We start from the raw sequence: 11,067 nt of genomic DNA on the forward strand, positions 1-11,067 counted from the left end.
CAGTGGTCCTACTCCATGCTTCCGGCATCTGCGCCCCAGTGGTCCTACTCCGCGCTTCCGGCACCTGCACTCCAGTGGTCCTACTCCGCGCTTCCGGCACCTGCACTCCAGTCAGGGGCTGGCTGGCAACTTTCAGCCTGGGGGGCAACACAAGCAAGTGGCCCATCACCATCGCCATCGTTTCACCACCCTATCCTCTCCCGTCTAGTATGCAGCAAGGATTAAACAATCCTTCCCCCCACACACATACACCAGAAACGGGGAAAATGCGTGCCTAATGCGCGTTACAAAAATTTACACTGTGATGCCCATTACACCTAAAGCCATCACTGTAATGCTAATTACACATAATGCCACACACTGTAATGCCCATTACACATAATGTCACACACACCGTAATGCCCATTACACATAAAGCCATCACTGTAATGCTAATTACACATAATGCATAATGCTAATTACACATAATAATGATATATTATACATCCCCCCCCCCACACACACACTGATATATTATACACCCTCCCCCCCCACACTGTGATGCATCATACACCCTCCCCACCCCAAACACTGTGATGCATTATACATCCCCCCCCCCCAAACACTGTGATACATTATACACTCCCCCCCCCACACACACTGATATATTATACACCCTCTCCCACCTCAAACACTGTGATACATTATACATCCTCCCCCCCACACACACACACACTGATATATTATACCCCCCCCACACTGTGATGCATCATACACCCACCCTCCCCACCCCAAACACTGTGATGCATTATACATCCCCCCCCCAAACACTGTGATACATTATACACTCCCCCCAAACACTGTGATACATTATACATTATGCACCCCCACCCACACACACTGTGATACATTATACAACCCCCCCCACACACACACTGTGATACATTATACACCCTTCCCTTCCCCCTCTGCATTAAATTATACACACACACATTATACACAGCCTCCCTCTCCCTAGTGCACACTCACATGTCTGTGTTGCTCCTTCCTGGGAGGAGCAGGGACTTCCTGGAGAATTAGACAAGGGGTAAAGGGAGGGGGATATTGGGGTCCGCACACACCTATTTGCGGTTTGATAGGTATTCCTATTTTTAGATTCTTCGCCTTAGTAGTATGTTTGGGCGATGGGTGCTATCCTGGCAATATAATAAGCATAGGAGAACAAAGAGAAAGAGAAAGAATTGCGCTGTGGATGCACACCAAAAAGATAGTTTCTATTCGGAGACAGATAGTTGGCCCCAAATAAAACAGGTTTCTTTTTAAAATATAACTTTTATTAGTATTTATTTGTAAAAAGAAGAGGGACCCACATCCTGTGCTGATTTTTTAATATATAGAATCTCACAGGGTGGTCTCCTTCTGAGACTTGTGAAATTTTATAAAGAGTTTAAAATAGACTTTAGACGTACATACACATAACATACATTAGTGACGTGCTTTATGCACGAAAGATAGGAAAGGTGATTTTGATAGGGGTAAAAGGTTTCAAATTATGCTGTAATTGGGTATTGTAGTATATCTCGTGGATTTACTTCCCAGTCCAGGAGATATTATTGTCTCTCAAAGTCTTTCTCAGAGTCTTTATTTTTGGATAGGATTTTAATTTTCACTCTGGAGGAATTTATTTGATGGCATTTTGTCTCCTCTTGCGGGTTTTAATTCCCACTTTGTAGGAGTTTATTGCCTATACTTGTCTGTCTCTGGGGTTTTGAATTCCCACTCTGGAGGGATTTATAATTTGTGTACATACATCTGGGTTTAATTCCCAGTCAGGGAGGTGTTCTGTCTCTCGAAGTCCCTTTAATTGGGTGGGCTTTTTTTAAATTTCCCACTTTTAGAGAACTTATCACCTCGAGATGTCAGCACTTACTATTGTCTAGTGGGTTTTAATTCCCACTCTGACTGAATTTATCTGGGTTTAATTCCCAGTCAGGGAGGTGTTCTGCCTCTCAATGTCCCTTTAATTGGGGGGGGGGTTTAATTTCCCACTTTGAGAGAACTTATCACCTCGAGATGTCAGCACTTATTATCGTCTTGTGGGTTTTAATTCCCACTCTGAGTAAATTTATCGTGAGTAGGTCTCAGCACTTGGGATTTTTAATTTCCCGTTCAATAGGGTTTATGTGTATAGGTATCAGCACTTCAACTCCTTATTTGGGTTTTAATTCCCAATCTTGGGGGGTTTATTCAGTACAAATGTCAGCACCTTTTGTTATCTTGTTTCGATTAATCGGTACACACTGTGTAGTAATGTGCACCTTCTGTGGGTTTATTTTGTGAATATTTTAGCTCTCTCTCACAGAGCCAAAAATATTATTTATAGTACATAAGCCACCTTATTCTGTACACGTGTCGGCGCCTTTTATCATCTTATTTCAGATGGTTGGCATACGTTTGTGTGGTTTTATGCGTCTTCTATGACCTTATTTTATAAATATTTTAGCTCTCTCTCACTGAGCTGTAAAATATTGTTAATAAGAAGCTTATTATAGTTTTTATTTAGTACTCAGTGTATATACCACCATATATGTCGATGCAGTCTGACAGATGTTTATTGAGGGTGCATTTATAGTTAATGTGAGTCTGTCATTCAATAACCCATATACTACCCTTTTAATACATGTTGGCGTTTTGCCTAAATCAAGTCTGTTAGGGCAGGGTTAATTATTGTTACTGGCAGGTAATTAACATTCACATTACAAATGTGCTCAATAAATTTAGGTGCGGTTTCCCTATGTGGGACCAATAGCTCTCTGAATAGGGTGTTATAAATATTGGTCACTCGGCCCGGGATAGAGTTAAAAGATTGTGCCAGGCTGTCACATAATTAATGACATCCAGTGCTGACAATTTACAATTGGTATTGTGGCTGATTTCCCTATGTAGGGTTTAGTATTCACAGAACACTTTCACTGACTTTAGTATCTACAAGTATATTTTTACAGCATCATTGTTTCAATGTATCAACATTTAAATATGATTGGAAACATTTGTAGCCAGCCAAAGGCTAACACGTGTTTCACAAGCTTTGCTTCCTCAGAGCCACAAACTTCCTGGAGAAGGTCTGAGGGAGGCAGCATAGGAGCAGGGACAGAGAGCAGGGCTGGCCTGATGAATGGAGCCTGAGCCTCCTGCCGTGCTCAGTGTTTGTGGTGGGCGGGGCCAGCCTCCGGGAAGTAGCAGAGGCAAGCCCTGGCTGTCAGCTCTCTGCTCCTCCCGAGAGTCCAGCTCCCGATGCACAGCCTGAGCCTCAGCTCAGAGTGACATCCTCCACTGTCTGCAGCAATCGGATTCGGGAGCATAGGCAAGCCTGATTTAAATAGCGCGCCAGCGCTACCCGAATCCGCACTTCCGGGTAGCGCTGGCCGCACTGTTCTCTTCTGACAGACACTAGAGGTATAGCAGTACCTCTAGTGTCTGTCTCCTATAAGGTGGCGGCTATTTTTAAAGAGGCCGTCACCTTACATTCGTGCGGCCAGGAACAGCTTGTGCTGAACACACGAAGGTGGCCGGCGGCTGCGTCGGTGATGGCTGGGCTGCGGCAGCATGTGCAAGATGCACACAGCGGCCCAGCCAGTAGATAGTCATGCTGGCCTGGGGGGCATGTGGCACTCTGCCCCCCGGCCCAGCCCGCCTCTGACTCCAGTGGTCCTCCTATATGCTTCCGGCACCTGTGCTCCAGTGGTCCTACTCCATGCTTCTGGCACCTGCCCTCCAGTGGACCTACTCCGTGCTTCTGGCACCTGTGCTCCTGTGGTCTCCCTCCGTGCTTCCAGGCACCTGTTCCCCGTGGCTGCAACCCTGTGCTTCCAGGCACCTGAATCACTAGATTCTCATTCCATGCTTCCAAGCACCTGTTCTTCCGGGACTGTGATACATTGCCACCAGGTACTTTCTATCATTGCTTATGAGAAAGACTTACATCAAGCCTGCTATCTTCCATCCCTTAGTGTGCCCCTTAGCTCCTGATCAGCAAACGGACTCACAAGACCCGCGAGTCCGGACAGTTATGTTCTCTGTGGTATGTGTAGAAACACAAAAGGCCCTAGTAAAATAAAAGATTTTTTAGTAAAAACAGGAAAAATATCCTATTAGGGAATTTATTATGTTGGTACTTATATGTTAGTTGGGCGCCCACTAAGCTATTTGCTTAGTTTTCCGCATCCCCTCGCCACGCTTCGGGCTCGGTGGCTTGCTGCGCTCGCCAAGTTATATAAAATCAACTCCACGCCGACATGGATAGTGTGGGTATAAGAGTACTAACTATAGTGGGTGCCCAACTAACATATAAGTACCATTATGTTTAATTTAAAAAACGTTTAAACCTTAAATATATTGGCAAGACCACAAGATGTCTCAAGATCAAATTGACCGAACATATAACAACCAAAATATTAAATGGGGATTGGAAACCCATTCATTCCCATCTTATTTTAAATCAAAACATAATTCAAATCCACATTGTATAAAAAGGTTTTGGGCATTAGAACAAATTTTACCTACTTAGAAAACCAAAAATGTTGATATAAGATTAGCAAAAACAGAGATGAGATGGATTTTGAAACTAAAAACTCTTATTCCGTCCAGTCTTAATTCTGACTTTAAACTCAAATGGTTTTATTATATTTTTTTTAAATTGCCTATCCTTCTGTGTATATGAATTTTATATCTATTTGTTAATCTTTTTAAACTCTTTAAAATTTTCTGATGTGCAGTAAGTATCTGATATCTAATGAGTTTCTTTTTATTTTATATCTTTTATATATTTATGTATCATCTATGAAGCATTACATCGCCCACATCGACCTATAATGAATTTTCTAATGTCTGGACCGCAAAAACAGGACAATTACGGTGTATGGAGCACAGGAAGTTCTAGATGGAATGCATACTACATCCGGTTTTGACGTCACTTTCGGGAGACGTACTTCCGGTATCGCTGGAAGTTCTAGCTGGAACGCAGAATACACCCGGTTCTGGCGTCACTTTCGGGATACATACTTCCCGTATCGCGGAGTTCCGGGATAATTGACATGTTTTTTCCACTTCCTGTTTTTGGTGGGAAAAGTCCTAAAGGATGATGGAAAATAGATGTAATTGAGATGGGTATATAAGATCAATCTTGCTGGGAGAGACTTATGCTTCTGATGAAGGACATTATGTCTGAAAGCACTTAAGCTATAAGTCTTTTAAACTACATCTGAGGACCATACCATTGGTGGGGAATTCTGAGAATGAGCCTTTTGTTAGCAGTTTCCGGGACTACTGACCAGGACTTTTTCTATAACATCAGCTACAGATCCTCACACTTTGTGCTTTGGAGCCTGAGAGGGACATCTACCATAATATTGGTGATATGCGATTTTAATATGTATACATGTGAGTGCATTTGTTAAATATAAATATCCTTTATTTGTGTAACAGTACTGCACTATGTCCATGCATGTTTGAGTTCCTTTCAGTGCTCCTTTATGAGAAGACCATTGTGAATGGAAGAGTCTTTATCCACTTAAAGTGGACTAACATGCGATTTCCTACATATGAATATGTGAGTGCGAATTTCTACTAATAAAAGATATACGGTGTATTGGCAATATTGCATCATTCCTTTGTTGGAGTTATTTTCAGGACTAAAGAATAAACAATATCAAGAAGGACCTATTGTACATAAAAAGGAAAGTTTATTTATAAATTTGTGCATTTTTCTGGTGAATGGGAACCACTGGCGGCGCTATTTGAAAACACATTACTGTGCATAGAATACAAAGATAGGTTAACCAGGCTGAATATGTTTTCACTGGAGAAACGGAGGTTGAGAGGTGATATGATTGATTAGTATGTTCAAATACAGGATTGGGAATCATATGGAATTGGGATATGATTTGTTCACTAACAGGCCTATACTTAGGGCACGCGGCATGTACTAAGGCTCGAGGAAAATAAATTCTGTGCTGAATTAAGAAAAGGATTCTTCACCATTAGAGCAGTAACATTCTGGAACTCGTTGCTGGTGGGGGTGGTTACAGCAAGTACTGTTAGTGAATTTAAATCAAAGCTGGATGCATGTTTGGCCACTAATGGAATCCTATAGATATGTCTTACTCAAGTCAGTAGTTACGAGTTAGATAGGTTGAACTCGATGGACTAACATCTTTTTTCAGCCTTAATTACTTAGTTACTATGTTAATATTGGATTTCCTCCCACTTGCTGATCTTCAATATTGTTCGTTCCTATAAGGAGAGATTGTTGATAGTATTCTCCTTTCCTCATATTTGGATTAATAGATGGTCCATTTCTTTGGTAACAAGACATAAAAGGGGAAATTTACTAATATGAAAAACCTAGTTTTTCGTATTGGTATTTCCCCTACGACTGCATACGACTGTTTCAGTCGTATGCAAAGTCGTGTTCCAGAGGGAAATTTACAAAGCAGTCATATACGACTGCTTTGTAACCCACCGATGTCGTAGGAATTCGTATTAGCTGGCCATATATACGGCCGCTAATACGAATGTTTCTGGCAGTCTGCACGGATCAGTCAGATCTGTGCAGGCTGCAAGGTGTAACCAGCACCAGGCTGAAGGAGCAGGGGCCGGTAATTAAAAATCAGGGAACCCGACAAATAGGGGTTCCCCGATTTTTAACAACCAGCCCCAGGCTCCAGGTCCAGGGCTGGTTCCCAAAATACGGGGGACAAAATGACTAGGGGTCCCCTGTATTTTAAGAACCAGCCCCAGGCCAAACCAGCCAGCAGGGTAATGCCACAGCCGGGGCACACTTATGATATAAGGTCCCGCGGCCAAAACATTAACCCTACCGACCAGTCAGCCTGGGCAGGGGCCCTGGGGGAGTGGGGACCCCCCCAATAAAGGGGTCCCCCCCCTCCAGGACTTACCTGACCAGGCTGAAGCCTGGTGCTGTCCTCGATGCCCCTGGGCGGTGGGCATCGAGCTGATAGTGGTGTAAAAAAAAGAATAATCTATTGTCTAATACTGGGGCACTATGAGTCCCAGCAAGCCTCCCCCCGCAAGCTGGGACTTGGAGAACCACAAGCCCCAGCCTGCGGGGCATTAAAGGGCCCGCTGGGTCTTGTAGTTCCACAGTATTAAAAATAGTAAAATAAAACACACTGACACACATTTAAAATAAAACTTTAATACATACAAAGCCCTTACATACTAATACTTACCTATCTTCTTCCCCTAGGTAGCCCTGGTCCTGATGTCCTGCAGTCCTGTGTCGGCGTTCTGCTCCATGTCGACGTCGCTGTCGACGTCGCCTCCCGAATGCCGCTATTGGCCGCCTTGCCACAAGGCGGCCAATAGCGGCATTCGGTAGGCGGAGCTGCATAAGATGTACGCAAACACCGTGCGGCTCATCTGTCCGGTCTGGTTACGCGTGTCGGTTTGTTTTTTTGCAAAGACCCCTTACCTGGACTACGTCGCCCTGGGACAGGTGAGTATGGTTTCCTTCTACAGCTTCTTCCATGGATTTAGTCGGACTCCGGACGCCGACGCCATCGCCAACAGCGACGTCGACATGGAGCAGAACGCCGACACAGGACTGCAGGACATCAGGACCAGGGCTACCTACGGGATAAAGATAGGTAAGTATTAGTATGTAAGGGCTTTGTATGTATTAAAGTTTTATTTTTAATGTGTGTCAGTGTGTTTTATTTTACTATTTTTAATACTGTGGAACTACAAGACCCAGCGGGCCCTTTAATGCCCCGCAGGCTGGGACTTGTGGTTCTCCAAGTCCCAGCTTGCGGGGGAGGCTTGCTGGGACTCATAGTGCCCCAGTATAAGACAATAGATTATTCTTTTTTTTTACACCACTATAGGCTCGATGCCCACCGCCCAGGGGCATCGAGGACAGCAACAGGCTTCAGCCTGGTCAGGTAAGTCCTGGAGGGGGGGACCCCTTTATTGGGGGGGTCCCCACCAATGTTCCCTCTAATTTTACGAAGGCTGTGTGCGGCAAAAGATTTTGGCTGTGCAACTTTGGAAGGAAATTTAAATTTTTGTGCGTCACTTATATATAACTGGAAAATTACGTTCAGCATTTGTGTTAACTTTACTTCAAAATGATATTAAACATTTAAACATTAAAAACACAGCACACAATGTAGTTAATGGGTGAAACACACATTAATTGAGTCCACAACTGCAAAAAGGGACCACTGCTGCTTTGTGCGCTCTGTTGTAATGTCTGTGCGCACACTCGTCGAGTTGTGTGCGCGCGCACGTGCGCACAGCTTAGAGGGCCCCTGGCCAGGCTGACTGGTCGGTAGGGTTAATGTTTTGGCCGCAGGACCTTATATCATAAGTGTCCCCCGGCTGTGACATTACCCTGCTGGCTGGTTTGGCCTGGGGCTGGTTCTTAAAATACAGGTGACCCCTAGTCATTTTGTCCCCCGTATTTTGGGAACCAGCCCCGGACCTGGAGCCTGGGGCTGGTTGTTAAAAATCGGGGAACCCCTATTTGTCGGGTTCCCTGATTTTTAATTACCGGCCCCAGCTCCTTCAGCCTGGTGCTGGTTACAGCTGTGGGGGGGACCCCACGCCGATTTTTTTTTTCTATTTTTTAACATCAAAGCATGCACGGATCTGACTGATCCGTGCAGGCTAAAGCCAAATACGACAGGAACATCAGGGTGTATTTTCCTGTCGTATTTGCGTGGGTGTTTTACACCACTTAGCAGCCGTATTATCAATACGGCTGCTTAGTAAATCAGGAACCACCATTCTTTTGAATGGTGATTTCTGTCGTATCCTATCGATGGTGTAGACATTCGTATTTGTAAATACAAATACGAATGTTCCATCTTTAGGAATACGAATTGTTGTATTTTCGGGATTGTAAATCCCGAAAATACAAATGTGTAAAAAATAGGTGTATTTCTGCCTACGAATACACCTATTTTTTACGAATCCATTTTGGTAAATTTCCCCCAAATTGTCTGGGGCTAATATTCAATTTATCTATTTGCACTTGTGATACAACATATTTACTGATCCTGGAATATAGGCCTTTTTTTAGTCTGTTTGTGAGTGTCTTTATGTTGTTTGTATATATATTTCTATATGGGCCCTTATTCAGATCTGATCGCAGTACAAATTTGTTCTCAAAATGGGCAAAACCATGTGCACTGCAGGTGGGGCAGATGTAACATGTGCAGAGAGCGTTACATTTGGGTGGGGTCTGTTGAAACTGAAATCTAACTTGCAGTGTAAAAATAATGCATTCAGTATTTACCCTGCACACAAACAAAATCACTCACCCAAATCTAACTCTCTCTATACATGTTACATCTGCCCCACCTGCAGTGCACATGGTTTTGCTAATTTTGAGAACAAATTTGTACTGCGATCAGATCTGAATAAGGGCCATGGAAACTGAATTTCCATTTTAACATGATTAAATAAACTTTGTATTTTACTAAAGCATGCCCCCCCAAAAAGAGAGTGCCTGCTCTGTCCTCCTTCTTCACGTTATAGACTCTCAGGGGAGCACCTTCACTTTAAGAGACCTAATTAGGAGATTTCCTCCATTTACAATTGGATATTGTGGATATATCAACATCAATTCCCAGCCTGTGCACAAGTCATCCCTACTTCCCAACAAACACAACTTAATTAATACCTCAGTTATTTTGGTATAACTATCTGTGCTGAAGCCTTGATATCATTAAAAAGTGCACTGAATCATGGATACATATGTTGACAAAAATCTTAGGTGCTGCACCAAAGATCCATCTGATCTGAAGCTGTCAGCGATTTATCATAGGGGGATAAAACTTTTTAAGAATAAAACCCACATGAATGCTAACATGTGTATCCATGATTAAGTGCCTCCAAGGCACGAAACACATTGGAGGAGGAACAAGCGGAGACCGGAAGTCCATGAGCATAATACCTGAAGCATCTGCACACGCTGTGCAAGCCGCAGCAGCCACTAAAACTGAAGCCGCAGCTACATCAGTAGAAGGACCAGCAACTACCTGCAAGTATAGTTATGGTTAGTTAGCTTCTCCCCACTGCACTATAGCAAACTGATTGTGGAGCAAACTACTGCACCACTATAGCATGGAACTATTCCATCTCCACAAAAGCTCTGTAAAGAGCTGTAAACATATTTGGTATTGCAATTTTTGGTACTTGTTTCCTAGCACGGCCACACCGATTTCTATCGGGGTGGTCGTGTCGGAAAAATCGTGTCGGTCGCATCGCATGCGATTTGGTCGCATGCGATGTGACCGACCCAATTTTTTAATTGAATCAAATGTGAATAGGGTCCCTGGGACCCGATTTTACATTGGATTCAATGTAAAATATTCCCTAGACCCCCAATTTTACACCGTAAACCCCACCCCACAATTGACGCCAACCTGAAGCGTGGCGAGCGCAGCGAGCCGGTGAGGGGCGGCGGTGCGCGTCTTCCGACCTTTTCATTCCACTACTATCCACGTCGGCGTGGAGTTGAGAATATAAAGTGTGGCGAGCGCAGCGAGCCACCGAGCCCGAAGCGTAGCGAGCCCCGCGAGGGGACGCATATAACTTCACAGGTATACGCGTGCGCTCGCCACGCTTCGGGCTCGGTGGCGCGCTGCGCTCGCCACACATTATATTCTCAACTCCACGCCGACGTGGATAGTAGGGGAATGAAAAGGTCGGAGGACGCGCACCGCCGCTGCGCTCGCCAAGCTTCGGGTTGGGGTCAATTGTGGGGTGACGACGGGGACATATATAATGTGAAATGGGTCATATTGGCCCATTTCACATTTTTTACTATGTGAGATGGACTTAATCAAGTCCATCTCATCTTGTGCCATTATAATCTAATTCTCCCTGCACATGTTACATCTGCCCCACCTGCAGTGCACATGGTTTTGCCCATCTAAGAAGGATTTTGTCAGAAAGAATGAACCAAAATAAGGCCCAATATGTGGATGTTAAGAAATTGTGTGGTTTGTGTTTGGGCCGCCAGTCTGAAAGGGGTCTCAACTGGGTCGAAACCAGGTTGGA

This window comes from Crinia signifera, chromosome 3 (assembly GCF_055691185.1).
Source record: "Crinia signifera chromosome 3, ASM5569118v1, whole genome shotgun sequence".
Lineage (NCBI taxonomy): Eukaryota > Metazoa > Chordata > Amphibia > Anura > Myobatrachidae > Crinia > Crinia signifera.